Source organism: Typopeltis vanoorti, chromosome 17, assembly GCF_054136105.1.
Source record: "Typopeltis vanoorti isolate ZY-2024b chromosome 17, IOZ_Tvanoo_1.0, whole genome shotgun sequence".
Classification (NCBI taxonomy): Eukaryota; Metazoa; Arthropoda; class Arachnida; order Uropygi; family Thelyphonidae; genus Typopeltis; species Typopeltis vanoorti.
The window spans coordinates 77,700,825-77,720,059 of NC_143565.1; positions in this window are offsets into that span (position 1 = coordinate 77,700,825).

The following is a 19,235-nucleotide window of genomic DNA, read 5'->3' on the forward strand; positions in this document are numbered from 1 at the left end:
TACCATATCTATTACAACAGCTATTCAATTTAGTCAGAGAATCTTGCAGACTTGTAGCGGATTTATTTAGAAGTATAACATCATCCGCATAAAGCAAAGAGCTGACATTAACATCTCCAATTTTGATATCAGGTTTAATACCACATTCCTTCATAATGTGATCCATATAGATAATGAATAACAGAGGGGATAATGTACATCCTTGTCTCACACCAGATTTAACATTAAACCATCTTCCTGTACTTCCTTCAATTCTAACTGCTGACTCACAACTCAAATAAAGACTAAGTATTGCTTGATATAATGCCCCATTGACACCATATAACTGCAGCGTATTGAATAGCTTCTCTCTTGGCACCTTGTCATATGCCTTTTCCAAATCGACAAAACTTAAATACAGATCTTTGTTATATTCCCATGCTTTCTCGACTATTTGTCGTATAGTGAAGATCTGATCCTGACAGCCTCTATTTGGCCTGAATCCAGCTTGTTCTTCACCAAGCTTTTCTTCCACAATTCTTCTCAACCGTTTCTCAAGTATACTTGCATAGATCTTGCCAGGAACACTCAGTAGGGAAATACCTCTGTAATTCTCACATTCAGTTTTATTTCCCTTTTTATATATGGGTACTATGAGAGCTCTACTCCAATCATCGGGAATTCGTCCCTCTGTCCAGGCTTTCTGAACTATGCAGTGCAGCCACTGTAAGACTCTTATACCACCATACTTCAGCATTTCTGGTCGAATATCATCTACTCCTGCTGCCTTTCCACATTTCGAGCCTTTGATGGCTTTTTCTACTTCAAGTATGGATATGTATTGCTGACTGCATGCCTGGTCAGTGTTTTTTTATCACTGTGCTGTCATCACTGCTTGTTTCATTTAGCAGTTTTTCAAAGTAATTACTCCATACTTCAAGGATATCTTTTTCTCCTGTTTTCATTTCACCTTTATCATCTCTAATTCCTTTTACAGCACTCTTTCCTCCATTCCTAAGCTTCTTCAACAACCTCCAGAATATTTTGCCACCTTCTTGATATTTATTTTCTATATTCTTGCCGAAGTCCTCCCATGACTTTTGTTTAGCTAGTTTTACACACTGTTTAGCTTTCTTACATTTGTGTCTGTATTCTGTAAGAGTAAAAGCTGACTTATTTGCCAGGAACTTTTGATATGCTTTCTTCTTTTCCTTCACTGCCTCTTTAACTTCCTGTGTCCACCAGGGAGTTCTGATTTTTTTATCTTTGCACACAACCTCACCACATGCCTCTCTGGCAGAATCAATCAATGTTTCCTTCAGAGTTTGCCACTGAATCTCCAAGGTTTGATTCCTGTTCTCAAACTCTTTCATTTTCTTTTCAATAATATTTCTGTATTTTAGTCTACAGTTTACATCTGAGAGCTGCTCAACTTTTATTCGCTTTAAAACTTTCTTACATGTTATTCTTTTCAATATGAAATTCAATTTTATCCTGCTCAAGACTAAATAGTGATCACTTCCAATTTCAAATCCTCTGTACACTCTGGTGTCCTGCACCAGGGAGAAAACATCACTATCAACAATAACATAGTCAATGAGACTTTTCTTATTCCTAGCCTCTTCTCTCCATGTGAATTTGTGCACATTTTTATGTTGGAACATGGTGTTAGTAATAACCAGTCCATGTCCTGAGCAGAAATCCAACAGATTTTTGCCATTATTATTAGCTTTGCTCTTTTCTCCAAATTTTCCCAAAATATTTTTGTATGTCTCACAATCATTTCCTACTCTACTATTTAGATCCCCAACAAGGACCAACTTTTCCTTTTTCATTGTGTCAGTTGCTTTTTCTAAAGCATCAAAAAATTCCTCCACTTCTACCTTAGTAGAACCTTCTGTGGGACCATAGGCACAAATAAGTCTCATTGTCCAGTTCCCCATTCTCATATTTGCCCACATTACTCTACTTGAGACTGACTGCCATTCAAGAAGATTAGCCTCGTATTTTGTGTTGAATACTATGGCTACTCCTTCTTTTCCTTGATTGTTATTGCCTGAATATAACATTTTGTATTTATTGCTCAGAAAGATCTATTTAAATTGCGGCTTTCATTGAAAAATGTATACCTTAAGGTTATGGTGGTAAGAAGTACTGAAATCAAGAGATGGACAGTTGGCATTAGAATTTGTTACTTATGAGATTTCACTTCTACTCAACCAATGTTCGGGATTACTTACGTCAGCCAAATAAGGCACTTGGTCGTCCCCAATGGCTGAACTGATGTCTGTAGTAACAACCATTTTATTTTATGCAGTTGGCTGAATATCGCACCAGATAGCGTTAAACTCACTGTGATGGAACGTTATCGTTTTTATGAGTTACACTCACTGGATTCATTTCTGAAATTAATATTAGTACCCCTGTTTCCCTCACTGTACCCAAAATACTCTAGACTCGATCCCACTTAGATCAGACTCATAGCCAGCTTTTGCTGCCAACAATCTTGGGCTACAATGTACCCACCAAATCAAGCAACTTACGAGTGTCTTCTGAAATGTTCTCGGCCTCAACCATAGATAGCAACACTATCGGAAAGTTTTTTTCCCCCTAGGTTTGTACGTCTGCCATCAGCATCCATATGAAACTGCAAGACATTCTATCGACTAGTTTGTTCTATACAGCTGTCTGAAGTATCGTTCTGTTTCCCTTGAAATGGATACAATTGAGTATCGTGCGGTTATAGAATTCTTCGTCAAAGAAGCTTGAACGCCAAAACAAATCATTCGAAATTGATAAGTTTATGGGCACTCTTCTTCGTTTTCGTCAATTAAGAAATGGACTGCTGATTTTAAACGTGATCGTACCAGCCCTGAAGATGAGCCACGTGAAGTACGTCCAAAAAGTGTAACACCACCAGAAATCATTGAGCAAGTGTACGATATGGTATTGCAATAACCGGCTAATCAAAGCGCGTGAAATTGCTAAGACTATAGGCATTTCAAAAGTAAGAAAGATATATTTTCCATGAAGAATGAAAAACCCGTGCGCAAGATAAATGCCGCGCTTTTTTCACAGCAAATCAAAAACGCACTCACATGAAAATCTCTGAACAGTGCTTAGAGACTTAACAAGAATGAAACAGATTTTGTGAGTCGATGTATTACTATGGATGAGACTTGGATTCACGATTACACACCAGAATCCAAACAGTAGTAAAAATAGTGGACAAAAGCCTGTTGTTCAGCGCGAAAGAAGACAAAGTCGGCTCCATGAGCAGGAAAGGTCAGGGTATTTGTGTTTTGGGATGCTGAAGGCATTTTGTTTATTAAGTATCTTGAAAAGGATAAAACAATAACCGAAGAACATTATTCCGATCTTTTAACCAGACAAGAATAAATTGGTGAGAAAAGACCCGATTTGCAGAAGAAAAAATAATCTTTCATCAGAACAATGCACGTGCCCGCAAAGGTGTTCTGGCAATGGGAAAATTAAGGGATCTGCACTATGAATTGTTGGAACATCCACCCTATTCCCCAGATCTGGCTCTTCCCAAAACAAACTCTTCCTCGCTGGTTAGCATTTTTATTTGAATCAAGAGGTGATTGCAGCTGTAGAGGGGTTTGCAGATCTTACCGAGAACCTCTACAGGGACGGGAGAATGTCGCTGGAATAAATGTATTAGTCTGAAGAGAAATGAGAAAAATAAAACTAATTTTTACATCAAATTCGTTCTTTTGATAAATTCGTTCTTTCAGTGTTAGGCCGAGAACTTTTCACACTACCCTCTTATTCCATTTATTTCTTATGCTCTTTTTTTTGTATAGAAAAAAAAAAGTACTTTTTTTTTGGTATACAGCCGACCGGTATGTAAGAGTATACTGCTTCATAACTAGAGAATTTTGACGAATCTCGCGTAACAGCAGATTTGAATTTTAGTACTCAGGGACCCTGTTATGTTTTTTCAGTATTTTAATTATTTTATGACTCCCCGCTGTTCATGGCGTAGAAAACATTTCCAAAGCAACAGCAGCTGAACATCTTATATATTAGTTACATTCTGATAATTTTAATCATTTATCAGCTACTGTTAAGGAAGTTATTTCATTGGGTTTTGATTTTCCTTGGTATCCCTTCTGAGATTTCTATCAAATTTCTATTTGTGACACCAAAAAGCTTTGACTTAAAAAAAAACTTCTTTGCAAGAATGCAGAATTTCTAATCTAAAATTAAAAACTATGGAAATTCCATAAATGTAATGAAATTTCCATTCTGCAAACATTGTCTTTGCTTACAAACGTACTTCTCTTTATAACCGAAATTTTTACCTTTGCATTTTTAAGCAAATTCGGTGGTCAAAGATCGCAGATTAATTTTTTGTAAACTTTACAAAAAAGGCCTGAGGAATCAACAGGCAGATTTTTCCTTTTCGAAGGGCGATAATTTGCTTAAAACAGTCTTTTCTGTAATCTAGGTCCCATTTAAAGACTACCTTGATCAGAAACCCTGACCGTATCCTCGAACCAGATTTTTAATTCCTCAGGACATGTGCAACAACTGCTGTAGATCAGCCTGTTTTGACAATGCCTTTTGTAGAAAAGATCTACGTTCTAATACCGGATAGAAAGTTAACCTTTGAGTGCTTTCTAGTTGTAGGTGAGTTAGCTGCTCTCATACGGAATGGTTTTTTCCCTTCGCGCAAATAAAGAAAACGCGTAGTTTATACCATAATGACTTCCGAGCTTACAGCATTCATTAGTCTCAAACCTATATTACTTGGCCTTGAGCGGCTGAGAATAATATAATACGCAAGTGATAAACAGGCCCTGTGATCTTTCCTAATGGCCTAGCCAAACTTTTACATTTCCTTAATAGCCATTCTTGAATCAGTGTCGCTGATTATGATAGCTATGGCAGATCACACTCAACTTCTTCACGCGCTTGCTCTCTCTGTCAAGGAGTGTAGATGTGCCTACAACTCATGTCGGCACATCTACACTCATGTAGGTACTTAGAAATTACCCCGCATTAGTGGTGGTTAAGTGCACCTGACTGGCCTTGGCCTATGAGTCACTTTAATTTGCCGAAGGAAGCTCCGCCATTGGAGTGTAGATCAAGATGTTGGTTTGAGATGTAAAACGTCGTGTATAGAATATTCTGCATTATTTTTTGCTAGTTTTACAAAAGAATTCATGATTTTTAAATGATCAAAACATTCTCTCACCCACTTAAATAGCAGTTTATATTCCATGCAATTTATGGTCTTAGTTAAAGAGCCTTCTTTGAAAAGTTCTTTCCACCAACAAAGTGTCTGAACCTGTTTTGTATCGCTGCTGGAGATTTTTATTTCTGCTGCTCATTTAGATTGGTCCTAACTCTATGCGTTTTGTTTAGTGTCTAATAATGCTAGCGAAAGTCAGCTGATATTTTTTCAGCAAATTTTATTTGCACACCAGATTCTACATAGTTTTCTCTTCCAGAAATTTCAACATGAATCCTAGCGTTAACAGGTGCACGCTCAAGGAAAAATAATTTCCTGTAGGAGGATTATACAAGTAATTAAAATATAAAATATTTTATAGGAATTGCTGATTTATGTCTTATTACATGAGTACATTAATATCCGTAACAGAAAAAACATTAAGAATCTAAGTGGATCTGCAATTGTTCTGTATTGTGTAGTAATAGATATGCTCTGTATTTTCATTTTATGTCTGTACTCCGCAGTTTGCTTAAACATGCGGTATTAAGCCCAACTCGTCTTATATTTGAAAAGTCAGATTGTGCTCATGATTAATCAACGTATTTCGATTCTAACGTTAGCCTATGTCGGAGATCATCAGTCTTGGGACTGGTAGCTCAGCAGCAATTTCCTCCATTCCACTCTATCATTGGCTTTCTTAACCTCCTGGTAACTCCTCAATCCCGTGCTGTCTTTGACTTGGTCAAGAAAGCTTTTCCTTGGTCTTCCTCTTTCCCCCTGTATTTTGCCTTCAGATATTCTTTTCACAAGTCCATGTCGAAGTATATGTCTCCCAACCACCTATCCCTTCTAATTTTGATCGATTTAATTAGAGTTCTTGTTTCGTTTATCTCTCTCAGAACTTGGTTTGATTTTTTCTGTCCATTTTATTTTGTTCATGCGGCACCAGCACCACATTTCAAAAGCCGCCAATCTTCTTACATCTTCTCTGCCTAGAATTCAGGTTTCACATCCATAAAGTGCAATGCTCCATATCAATGTCTTTACCAATTTTTTTTTTTCAATCGTAGATTGATGTTTCCTGTTGAAATGCCTTTCACCTTTAGAGAATTGGGCTTTTGCATTGTTTATTCTTGATCTTATGTCTTCTCTTGTTCTGCCATCTTCTGTTATTAGGCTTCCTAAATATTTAAAGCTTTTCACTTGTTTTGTTTGTTTCCCGCTGATGTCTATATTGATAGGGATTTTGCCTGCAACAATGATTTTAGTCTTATCTGTGTTGATTCATTTTATATTTTTCAAGGTTATTTAGTGATTTTAGCATTGTTTTTAACGTTCTTCTGTTTTCTGCTACAAGGGCTATGTCAGCAGCAAATCTCATACACGACTTGCTCACCATTTATCTTTATGTCACTATTTATTTTATCTTCCTGAATGATCTTTTAAATATAAATTAAAAAAGTGTACATCCTCGTCTTACTCCACTCCTTATATTTATTTTCTGCTTATCATTGATTTTAATCCGTCCATTTTGATTTTTTGTAAATTTGATAAATTATTTTCCCATCCCTCAAATCTATGCCGATATTAGACAATTTAGGAGTATTTGTTGGCTTACCTTATCAAACGCTTTCCCTAAATCAAGGAAGCAAATGTAAGTATTTTGACTAAGGCCTAATCTTCTCTATTATTGTTCTTAAACAGTATTGCTTTATTCTTTCTGAATTCAAATTGGTCTTCATCCAATAGACAACTTTCGAATAAATTCTATTTTGAATAATTTTTAGCAGAATTTTGTTAACATGTGGAATTAAAGCTATTGTTCTAAATTGGCTGCATTTATTTGCATTATTCTTTTTTGGTATTATGGTTGATTTCATAAACTCCTTCGGTATTTCTCCTCTATCATAGATTTGGGCTATTAATTGATAGAGTAAGGTTTTTGTCTCATCACCTAGATTTTGTAGCAGTTCTATAAGAATATTGTCTACATCTGGACTTTTTCCCTTACTCATTTCGGACAGTGCTTTATCAAATTCTTCTCGCATTATTGGGGGTCCTAGATTATCTTCATTTTGATTTTCTATGCTGATATCAACATGTTCGTCGCCATTATAGAGATTTAAGATAATTCTTCCATTCCATTAATATATCCTCAGATTCTATTAGTGATTTTCATCTCTGATGGCATTGTTTTTGCCGTTCTTATTAAATTTGAAAGTCAGTTTGTTAATTTCTTTATAGGATTTACGTTTTCTTTTTTAATTCATCTGTTATTACACTGTTTCTTCTAGATTTTTTTTTTTTTTGGCTTGTCTACATTTCGTTGTAATTCGATTTTTTAAGATATTTGGCCACATTTTCTTTAACAGCATTTTTATATTTTTTTTTCATCCACAAGGCCAAGTACATATTTCATCTGTTATCCAATGTTTTGTTTTTCTGCATTTTTCAATAATTGATTTGATGAATTTGTAATTAACTCTTTAATCATATTAAATTGGTTTTCAATATTCTATGTTTTCTGGAATGCTTTGATCAGTTGCCTCTTGGTATGTCAGAGATAGCAACGTAAATAAATTTACACACCTCACCCGCAACAGGTCTGAAGATCCCTCGATAACAGATTATATTAAGCAAGCTGATTTTAATTCTATGGCTAAAACTAGATTGTTAGTACTTTGTCATTCGTCTCTCCGTTTAGCGTATTTAAAGAAGTTCTCATAAGCGAATATCTTACATTCTCTGCCGAATCATAGAAAATGAATAACTAGCTTATTTAGAGTAGTTAGCAAAGAATTGTTATTGGTGGCAATTTCATTTCAAACATGTCCTCTTTCTTGGGGATATGTTTGGAATGAAAAAAAAAAATTATTACATTTTGACGAAAACCAAGAATTGTAAATGCGGATAAATTTAATTTTAAATCTAGTCTTTCATTGCAAGATCTCATTAGAGTGATGGTGGTAAGAAGTGCTGAATTCAAGAGATGCACAGGTGGCATTAGAATGTATTGCTATTCATGGGATTTCACTTTTATCCAAATAATTTTCGAATTATTTAAGTTATCCATGCAATGCACTTCGTCGTTCCTACTAGGTATACTGTTATGTCTGTAGTAACATCCCTATCTTATTGTCTCATCACACCAGATACCTTCAACCTCACTGTTACACGGAACGTTTACATGAGTTTAACTAGACTGAAATGTGATATTAACCCTACTCCCCTGAACGACCCAAAAATACTATACATCGATCCAACTTAAATGTGATTCAGAGGCAGCTTTCAGTTATGTCAATCTTAGGCTGCAACATATCCAGATCATGAAACTCAATCCATTTCTTCGATGCTCCTGGCATTTGTAAAGAAAGTGGTTTGATTTTTGTAAACAGGCAACCAATATCAGACATTGGTACATGACTAGAGAAATCAACTTTAGTGTGGGGGAACCCTGTTATCTTAAAAGTAATTTTTCGGTATTTCCATTTTGTTTCTTATGTACCCGACATTTGTGTCTAGACAAGTGTCTCTTCCTGTGGAATTGGAAGGAATCAATACGCCATATTGTAAAAATATGTCAAGGAAAGTTGACTACATTCAACTTTGTGTTTCCAGACAATTCATCGCTGAGAATCTTTTACTAGCGAGAATTATTGGTTAATTTCTATTCAATTAATATTTTCTATTTTAAATATAGAATTCCTACCAAATTTATTTTCCTTCTTAGATACCACAGACTCGTAGAATGGATATTATTATTTTACAAAAGTGTGATGGGAGTAAGAGCAAATTTAAGAATGTTTATTTTTTTTTTTTTTAAACGCTATTTTTCTCCGCAGGTAAGACGTCTGGATGAGTACTTTTCACTGAACTATAGGACACCGGCGCACGTTGTCACTCCTTTCTGCACAGTAATGATTTTGAAGACTACTGTTTTACAGTGACACTGAGACTATATATTCACCTTTGAGTAATGATTACAACAAATTGACAGTGAAATTACACATGTAAATCAGATGTTTAATCACTTAGTCGACAACATATTCGTTCTAGAAAAACTTGATTCAAGATAAATTTGTCAATTTTATAAAGTAATGAAAATCCGAAAAAAAAATCTTAAGTTATGAAAATAGTGAAATTACAAAAGTAAAACGCTTAAATTTGGTGTTTTTATTCCCTAACCACCCAGTCACTTTTGTAAAATATTAATATCCCATCTACAGCTGTTGTACCTCAGTAAGGGAAAAATTAAAGATAAAAATTAGAAATTCACTGATCAGAAACTACTAGATCAAGTTCACTTTATATAGAAAAAATGAAATAAAACCGAATTAAATTTTAAAATTTTCTTAGTTTGTGCATATCACCACAATATTTCAATTTTCTCATGTTTTTCCCCGCGAAAAAATCTCGATGAATTTTACCCGCCATGAATTTTCCGTGAACCATTTCAATTCTGTTTTGCTCCTATATATATATATATATATATATATATATATAAATAAATAGCACTAAAACATTCCAAATTGTAACAAGTAACCCGAGGACTGGTTACATTCGAAAGATGCCAGTCATCTCTTGTGACTATTTCACCTAGAATGTCGACTACTAACATGAGCGTTTATTAAAAACAAACTACTGCATATTTGATCCGAAAGATCAGAATTTCTCAAACATTATGAAATTAGGCTGATCATTCTTAAAATCTAAGATTTCACAGTAACTCGCAATTAAGTTAATAAAAATTTGTTTAATATAAGCGGATGACATATCTTCTAATTACACCAATAGAAGTTAGTGCCTGTTATTCAATATCCTGCTCTGGAAAGCAGACAGCATTCAGTGACCAGTTGGAAGAGAAAATTATTTGAATGGGAAAGATATTGCGTGGGCAGTAAATTTGTTTTATTAATAAATGAAAAATATGCTCCAACTGCCAATGCTTTGTATTCTTCGTCTACTCCGTAACTGATAATCTTGAATTAGCAAGGAACACTTGCTAAAGGTTGCCGTCACGTTACCAATATTACATGTTTAAAATTCTTAACCTTTGGAGGTGTTCAAAGTCTAAATTACTTTCCTGCTTAGATTCCCAGAAGTTTCACCTCCGTTTTTTTTTTAATCTATATTTATATAGAGTGATAACATTCTGGAGAAGCCTTGGATTAATTCTTTATACTATACTCTTGTTTCTAATTTATGGGAGCATCGGAATAGTTAGTCGTATTTCGCTATTGGATTTATTAATAATTTGGTTGCCTGAAGATCAATAAATGAATTTAACTGATCCACCGTTGAAGTTCAACATCGAGGCTGAGAGTATAGGCAGCAATTCTTTGTCTGAGGAAGAGGCATCTCCACAAATATGGTCCGATATGCGAGGTGACGTTTGCTAGACGATGTATCCAGACGAGATCTGGATTCCTACTGCTGGATAATAAACCATGGCTGGTTTGCCTCCATCATGAAGCTTTAACCATCTTATTACCCGGAGACTGACGTTTACTATGATTTCGTAGACATGTACCATTGTTTTAGAAAAAAATCAATAGCAACCATAGTTTTCCCATACTTATTGGGCCGAAGATCATCTGCGTTTGTTTCAGTACAAGGAACCAGTATCAGAACACTGACAAGATGTTTTTGCTAGATAAAAAAAACTTGCCTATATATAAATCACTATTAAATTATATAGAATTTCTATGAAAACGTAAAAAATTGAATTTATTCACTCCAACAGTTAAGGAGGCTCAATTTAAAAAAAAAACGAGTGATTTAATTTATACTGAACGTTTTCCACACTCGTTTTAGGTTTATTGCATCTGAACAACTACAGTTGGTTGGGAAAGAAAGCCTTTGGCTGAATTTGCGTGAGTCCCCTTTCAAGCCACTTGGAAGTCTGATCTTTGATGTGGGATGCAGATCTTAGGTCTGATATTTATTTCTACACTCCATGTCAAGTAATTTTACTAATAATGTATACAACAAAACTAAAAATCAGTGTTTTCGCAATATAAATCATTCAGCGATATAGAATAACTACACTTAGGATGGTTTACTAGCTGTAATTTTGTTCTACTTATAGAAAGTCTTTTGGAACCAGACGTCAGAAAATCCTGGATCATTGGTACTGAAAGGGGTTGTTCAAGAAGACAGCAAGTGATTCCGCCAGGCTACATAAAAATAGGTTTCAGTATACAAAGTAAAAGCAAGTGTTTCACTACTTATGGAAACAATCAACACATTTCATAACAATTTTATTAATCCATTGATCTTACATCAGTATATCAAAAAGACCGTTAGTTCAGCTTAAGGTTCACGTGTAATAATATTTTCTTAGCCTGAATATGCAATGAATAACAAACTAAGTCATCTCAGCTATAAAACATAACATTCACAATAGTCTCTGAAAATGTTTGATTTAACAGCAGCACCATTTGTGATTAAAGTTTCAAATTAATTGGCGATATGATTTAAGATTTCACTTTTAAATTAGAATTGACATTTAGACTATTTTTTACATTTAGTCCACTTGCTTTACAATATTGAAGTAGGGTTATGTGCAATTATTGAAGTCACAAAAATAAAAATTGAAGGTAATTAAAACATGGGCTTGAAACCTTCACGAGATGACCACAATTTTGAATCTCGTGTGACAGTCTATTTGACAGTTTGTTTACAATGCCAAATTCACGAAGGAATAAAATTTACACTCAAGATTGGTCATCCCGTGAAGATTTTAAGTGGGAGTCTGTTGCAGTTTCTCGTTATAAAAGCCAAACCTTAACTTATTGCATTGAGTGATTGAATCACATTAATATTCAAGTTCAGAATTTGTTTTCGGCATTTTTTAAATTGATTTCTGATACTGACAAGTAAATTAACATGCCATTAGCAGTTTACTGAAATGTCCACCCAAAACGACGATGCCTTAAACTGACGACAAACTTTCCTGCAGGAAGTTTTAGAATGTTAAGTTATGAAAAACCATACGTTTAGACTGCAGTAGCTTTAAAGTATTTCTAAAGTTCCTTTAGACTAAGGTTTAAAGGATATTGTACACATCGAATTCAAGCCAGTTTGTTTTATCAACCATCATAAAATTGAAATATATAGACAAAATATTAATGCTATAATAGGAGGGACCACATGCTAATTTTACACTTGGTGAATTGAAGGTTGATAACATAACAGTAACTTTAAGCTTCAGATCCTAATAGCACCAAATTACTTCTGTAATAGAAGTGTTCACGTACGATATTTTAAATTTAACTGGTTCATTGATTTGTTGGTCTTACCTCGACAACCCGTACAGCAGAGGTAAGAAATCTCAGTTACACCAATTAAAATATTCAGTACAATGATATGCACCTCAAATCTTGAGTTGATTCTATTCCACGCAGTCTGTTTAATTGTAAAACTTGATCTCACTAGAATTACTATAAACTTTGGATTTAGTTCTGCACTATTTCTGAGATTGAAATATTTCAGGAAAAATATTCTTAAAATAAGCGACTCCGAGAATTTTGCAACCATGAGTTTCAAAGTTTGCTACATCAGCCATTTACTGTCCTTACATCCTAAATAGCTTAGACTATTCACGTTACCATTAAGAGAAAACAGCAACCTGGTATGTCAAGTATATATTCCTCAAAATGAGCTCCATTCTGTAATTAAAGTAGGTATCATTCTTAGAATTTTGCGATGTGGAACAGGAATACTTGGGCTAGGTTTATTCCAGGCTGCTCTTAAACTCAGCATAAAATCCTCATTTATGAATGAGGTTTCTTGCCAAGTTGTGGATCTTTTTAAAACGGAATTCTTAAATTTATCATCTTCAGTTATTACTGAGGAGAATTACCTTCAGATTAAAAAAGTTCGTACATGCATAAAGAAAAAGTGAATTTCGTTTCAGTGGTGGAGTCTTAATTAGTTTAAAGTGCCATTTGTAACAACTTTGCCAGAATCAAGTATTTGGAACCAGACAAGGTCTGTTAAATTCAGTGTTAATTCTTGCACAAAAATAAACTCTGCACCTCAAGCTGATGCGGCTTAATTAGAAAGCCATTCCTTCTGCTTAGTGGAATATTTCAAACCCAAACATGTACTTTATTGGAAATGAACATTTACCCCGTATTCGTTATATGGGCCATCTGGGAAGGAGCCCAGATTTTATGTTTCCCCCTGAAATTGCGTCCAAGCGCGTTACTTTAACTTTGATTAAGTTTCAATGAAGTAATTGGAAGTGTATGTAGTTTAAGTTCTTTCCCTCCCCTTTATAGAAGATGGCACCATCGAAGCTGATCAAGTGTAAACTAACCCTGAATATCCAAGAAAGCTAAACATTTCTTAGCCATTAAAATGATATCGCGATTAAGTTCGAAGACAAAAGTTAGCCTACTTTAGATGTAAGGAGCTTTGGCCTCTAAGTGATACTTATTTGGGAAGAATGCTTTGACAAAAGATTTAAAAAAGATTAGTTTTTATGGTAACCAGATAAACTAACGCTTAATAAATTTGAATATAAAGATTGTTTTTTAATAAACGATAATACCAATTAGTATCTTCTAAGTTCAATTAGATCCGAGTCGCAATTTAATAGTGAATTTTAATTCAGTGAAAGACTTGACTCTTAACGTTAAGTTCTATTTCCAATTAAATACCGAATTGGAGTTCAACTATTAGTCCAGTAATGAATGTTTCATTCTTGACAAGAAAGAATGCTGATTACATTTAGTTGTTTCAAGATTCAAAAGCCACATCCCATTAAGGCGGTTTGCAATGCTCAAGGCAAAAATCGTCTTAATAGAAAACTTAGTTTGTCTTATGGCATTTAAAACCATTTAACTAAACCCGAGTTTATTTTTAAATACTATGAGATTGGAATAGCTTCTTGACCTGTTGTGCTCGCATTCGTAAAGAGTACCACGGACGCTCCGATAAAACCTTGATTAAAATTTCATGAAGTGAAACAAATGCGATTAAAATATATTCTAGCATGATGTTCAGGAATGGAATTGTTAATTTTTTGCCTCTTGAATACATTCAGTCAAGAAAGATTTCCATTTAGTTTAATTCTTGAACAGGGATTGTGTATTATTCTCAAGGAAATTCATTGAAAAATCTGGAGATAGTCGAGTACATTAGTCATCCATTTAAAACAAATTGAACTAGGTGCTACAATGAATGAAGTTTATAAAATTGTCAGAACGTAAATGTTCAATTTTTTGAAAGTTTACACTAGGTTTTATGCGACAAGTTACAAATTACCGAATTTTGCGTGAAAAAATTAAAATTCCACTACGCTTTGTACAACAGAAGGGAAAGTAACACTGAAGTTTATCACGTCTACAATGTGTATTATGCATTCAATACGCATTTAAAGAAATGGTGATTCAAGATTATTGTACTAGTTCGTTTCGCCAAACGCCACTCTTTCGAGAAAAGAAACCAAACGGTTGTTTCATGTATGAAACAAGTTATCCATATATCAACTACAACTCGTAGAAAATATAGCTGTGGAAAAGTGAGGGCCAGGTTTGGCTTCCGGAAGCTATTAGTAAAGCTATTTACGCCAGAAATGGATTATTAACGACATGTAAACTGGGGTCTTAGCATGTTTTTGTACTTGTTGCTTGTTCTAGATAACGTTTATTATAGGAAGAAAGTAAACTAAAAATGCACATTAAGCACGCAAGTGATTTGCTGTTCAAACTTCGGATTCGTTTAAAAATACAGTTCATAATTTCGATTGGAGCAATGAAAAATTAAATGGAAGAAACTTTGCTTGCGGCGCTCGAACTTTAAGTAGCTCGTTATTTTCGAAACCGTCTTAGTTACGTATACTTTACCATATTGCTACTTTTAAACAGCTTCACTGAATCAAGTGATATTGAAATCAAGTTGCGTCACGTTATCTCCAACGATTATCAGCAATAAGTCAGAGGAAAAATGCTATTACAGGAAGTTCTGGAATTTGAATTTTAAAGGCGTTTTTATTTAAGAACTAGACTGTAAACCTTGCCTACGATAAGATGTGCGTGGGGTCAAGGTTAGACTAGTTTCATTACTATAAGGAGCAAATTTATTTTATGCTGCTTTATCCTACAATAAGCAGGATGGTATTTCCAAACGCAAAGTCACTGGTGACAAGGAGTTTGGAAAAAACAAAATACAAGGCTGGTGGGGGGGATTTGGATGCGAAATCGTAAACGGAGTTACTTTGAATAGGAAGATACTATACAGTTGTATCTATAGTAAACACTGGTTCATTATATAGATGAACCGTTTCATCCTAGTAGGAGTATATACCAAAAGTGTCTCCCTATAGCTGAATAAAATATTTCAAAAGGAATAACTGCAGCTGCGTTTTACAAGTTCTAAAATTTCAAATGTAAAGATTGAAGCTTTTTGGTTTTTTCAAAGCATACACGATGGAATTACCCGCATCATTAGCAATTACGGTAACAATATAGCCGTGTCAATGTATGGTTAGTGGAGAACTTCAGCATACGAAAATGGCCAAATTGGGTCAATGTTTACCTAATGGGTAGGCTAAAAGTTTAAAGTACTGTTTTTTTAGAAAGAAAAAACTTTTGCAACTGCCTCTTCCGCCAAAAAGAATTTTAGAGGATGATTCATACCATTCTAGGGCATCGAGACAATCGCCATAACGAGGAATCTTAGGAAGAGGATACAATCTCAAAAAATTCAGGTTCATGTAAGCTGGTAGTGTACGGTACTTACTGCTACATTGCAGCTTCCTTAGGGCTGAGGTATTAGGGAAACATTCGTTATGAAATGTGTACTTGCATCCTAGTATTCCGTGAGTATCACCCTATACCCGAATAAACGTTATTTCGAATGGAAGAAAATCCACCTGGGCTTTACAAGTGCTAGAGATTTGTTACTTGCATCAGTAAATATTTACAGCTTTCAGTTTACTGAAACGAATATGGAGTCCATGCTCCACGAGTAACAATGTTATGGTGTCCTGATTTATAACTAGCGTAATTGATCATTGTTAGTTCTCATGCAAAGGCGAGTACCGTACTCATAGGGAATTATCTTACGGTTAATAGCAGTCTCAGTAATGATCGTCTCAGAGGGTAGCTCAATTCGATTGGATCCTTCGATTAAATTTTTTTCAAGACATTTGACCGTTGGTGCACACATTTTGCAGGGGTTTAGCTCGTGTAAGTCTGAGCTCTTACTACAAAATTGAACAAACCGTGCTATTGTACGTATCGTCACCGATGATTTATTCCTTTATAAAAAAGGCATCCTGGCACTTCGCTTTTCACTCGAGCAAAGCTTACGAAATTTCTAGTTAAGAACGATATAAAGTTCCTATTTTAGTAAGATTGCCTTGCGAAATAACTTTCGTATATCAAAGCACAACGTAAGACCAGCTATTCCTCTTATTTCACTTCATGAGTTTTCACAGTGATTCGTTTTAAAAGTAAAGGACCACATGAGCATAGCAAAATAATGAGTTTACGTTATTGGAAGAAGGTGCAATTAAGACTAACGAAATACAGTTGAGATGTACCTTGCAAGACAGTACACAAAGGATTTTAAGTTAATGATAGTGAACTATTTATGAATGATAGTGTACCAGGTACAAACATTTAACATTAAGATAATGTATTGTCCTTGTAATTACAGCATTTTTGGGTTTATCGATTCATAGCAGTAAAGACAACTCCCTTTCCACTGGATGGAGCTACAGCTAAATCAAATTATCTGCTAGGTTTTACAATTTTGGACGAACTCGGTAAAGGTTAGGGTGTTCTCCTAGTTGGAGAGTTTGAATTCTTCCCGACGAAACAACTGACTGCACGTTGAGTTGGGCCTGTTCAGGTATAGGGTGGTCGCTGATCTGAGGTTAGCTATATCTCAGACGACAGTCCTCTCCACTGTTTCATTTTCACATGTCTTGAAAATAAACCAGTGAATTTTCATGCAACCAAAAACCGAGTCTTGTCTTCTTGCTAGGCATTACTCAACATTTCTCTTGATAACATTCTTGTCAATAAGAGGAAAGTTCTGTCCTTGGGTTAACTCTCATCCAATCTATCTTATCATGAACATATCGACCCCATTGCTCTATCAGGGATTCTTTTCCATTCTAAGAAGTACTTTTCTTGAAGGGTTGATACTTTAGTGACCCAACCAGTGGGCCCATATCTGGAGTGGCTTTCCTAAATCTTCACTCAGAATGCTTGATCGTACACAGAAGCGAGCAGTTAATGACCGCTCCCACCAGTCACTTACCCATTCTATCGATGCATTATTTCTTCAAGTATGTTCATAACCATTGCTGCTCTGAACTGACCACTTGAAGCGTACTTTGATGCACTCATACGAACAGCCACCCATTTACAGTTTAATTCCAAATTTATCGAATGAACTGCTCATCCTCCTACACCTTAGCTTTTACTAACAGTTTTCCCAATGACTACAATCGTCAGGTTTTCAAAACATTCCTTCTCCAGCTCAACCACACGGCACTATCACATCATAGATCTTGAAACCTCTTGTGTGGGTCGTTATAAAAAGAAACCAAGATAAATGACTTCTGATGGAGGTTGTAGGAATTGATTAAAATGAATCGAGTGGAAAGGGCTATCGAAAAATAAGGGATGAACCATTGGTATGCCGTTTCGGTAGTTTAAGTGCAGATATAAATATGCATCGCTCAAAAATCTAATTTACGAGAGAGTATAAACTCTTTAATATTTAGAATTAAAAACACGCTAGATATTGAACAAAAAAAGAAATTGTTTAGTTAAGTATTCCAAGCTTAACCTACCACATAGCAGTGCTTACTACATCTTTAAGATGCAAGCATTATCCAATGGCATTTTAACATTAAGTTGAAGTATGATCAGGTATTAGAAAGCAAGTTGAATGCACTAGTGATTGCTTCTACTTTTCATTTTATTCTTAATAAAGGTCGTGAAACAGTTGTCTTTGCGTTAGTTACTCTAACGAAGTTAATGTTGTTAGTTCGATATACAGCAGGATAGAATTTCAAATCCGGTAGTGGAATAAGTGGCACTTATAATTATGGAACTGAACAAAAGACCGTGTACAAGCAAAAGTATCTTTGGCCACTTGCAAGATCAAAAATCAATTCAGCTGTTCAAAGCTTCCCTCCAGCGCTTGACAGACATGACTGGATTTTTATATCCTGGAAAATTAAAAGGCATTCCTCAATTATCCTTTTGAAATGGTTAACCTTCAAACCGAGATAATTCCTATTCGAGAATAACCAATGCGAATTTTCTATAGTCCATAGAAGCAAATCAGGGAAAATTCAGTGAGCGATGACACCTTTTACGTTACAGGAGGAATTTTTGCCCTATTTGTTTTTGGCTATCAATAGTTGTTAGATGACAACATGACATGCAAATAATTATAAGAATGAACTGTTCTTTCGGCTGGACTATTTGATCAGATGGTCAAGTTTGATAGGAAATCGTTCCGGGAAAGGCAGAGTTTTAATTGAGTATTTAACTAGTTTGGAAATGTGTTGGCACCTTTTTAGACAAGTTCTTAAACTTGAGAATCGCCTTACCATTAGATTCCATGATTAGGTCAAAAAACTTAACATATCAGAATATTTCCTCGTTTGAAAGTTTACAATATCTGGGTACTGCAGCATTGAGCTGAGGAATGACAATCTCTCAGTACACTTGATGGTTTTTGCAGACCAGACGATTTGGCAATTTGACCACTAACATTTAAGCATGATTGCTTAGATCAATGATGCCAACAAGTCGATAGAGAAAATGATTTTACAGGAATTTCAAATATTACAAGACAAAAAATGTTACATTAAGCTAAGTATCTGAAATTATGCTGCAAAGTACTATCATCGTTAAGAAGTGTATCCAAATAGAAGAAAATGCGGCGAAATTTTACGTTGTATAAGCATGTAGCACGAGTTTTCATATCGAAAATATACCATCATTTCCATACAGCTTTCAATTCTTAGATAAATCGGAAGATTGTTTGAGAATCTTTTCACTAGTACTCGATTTTC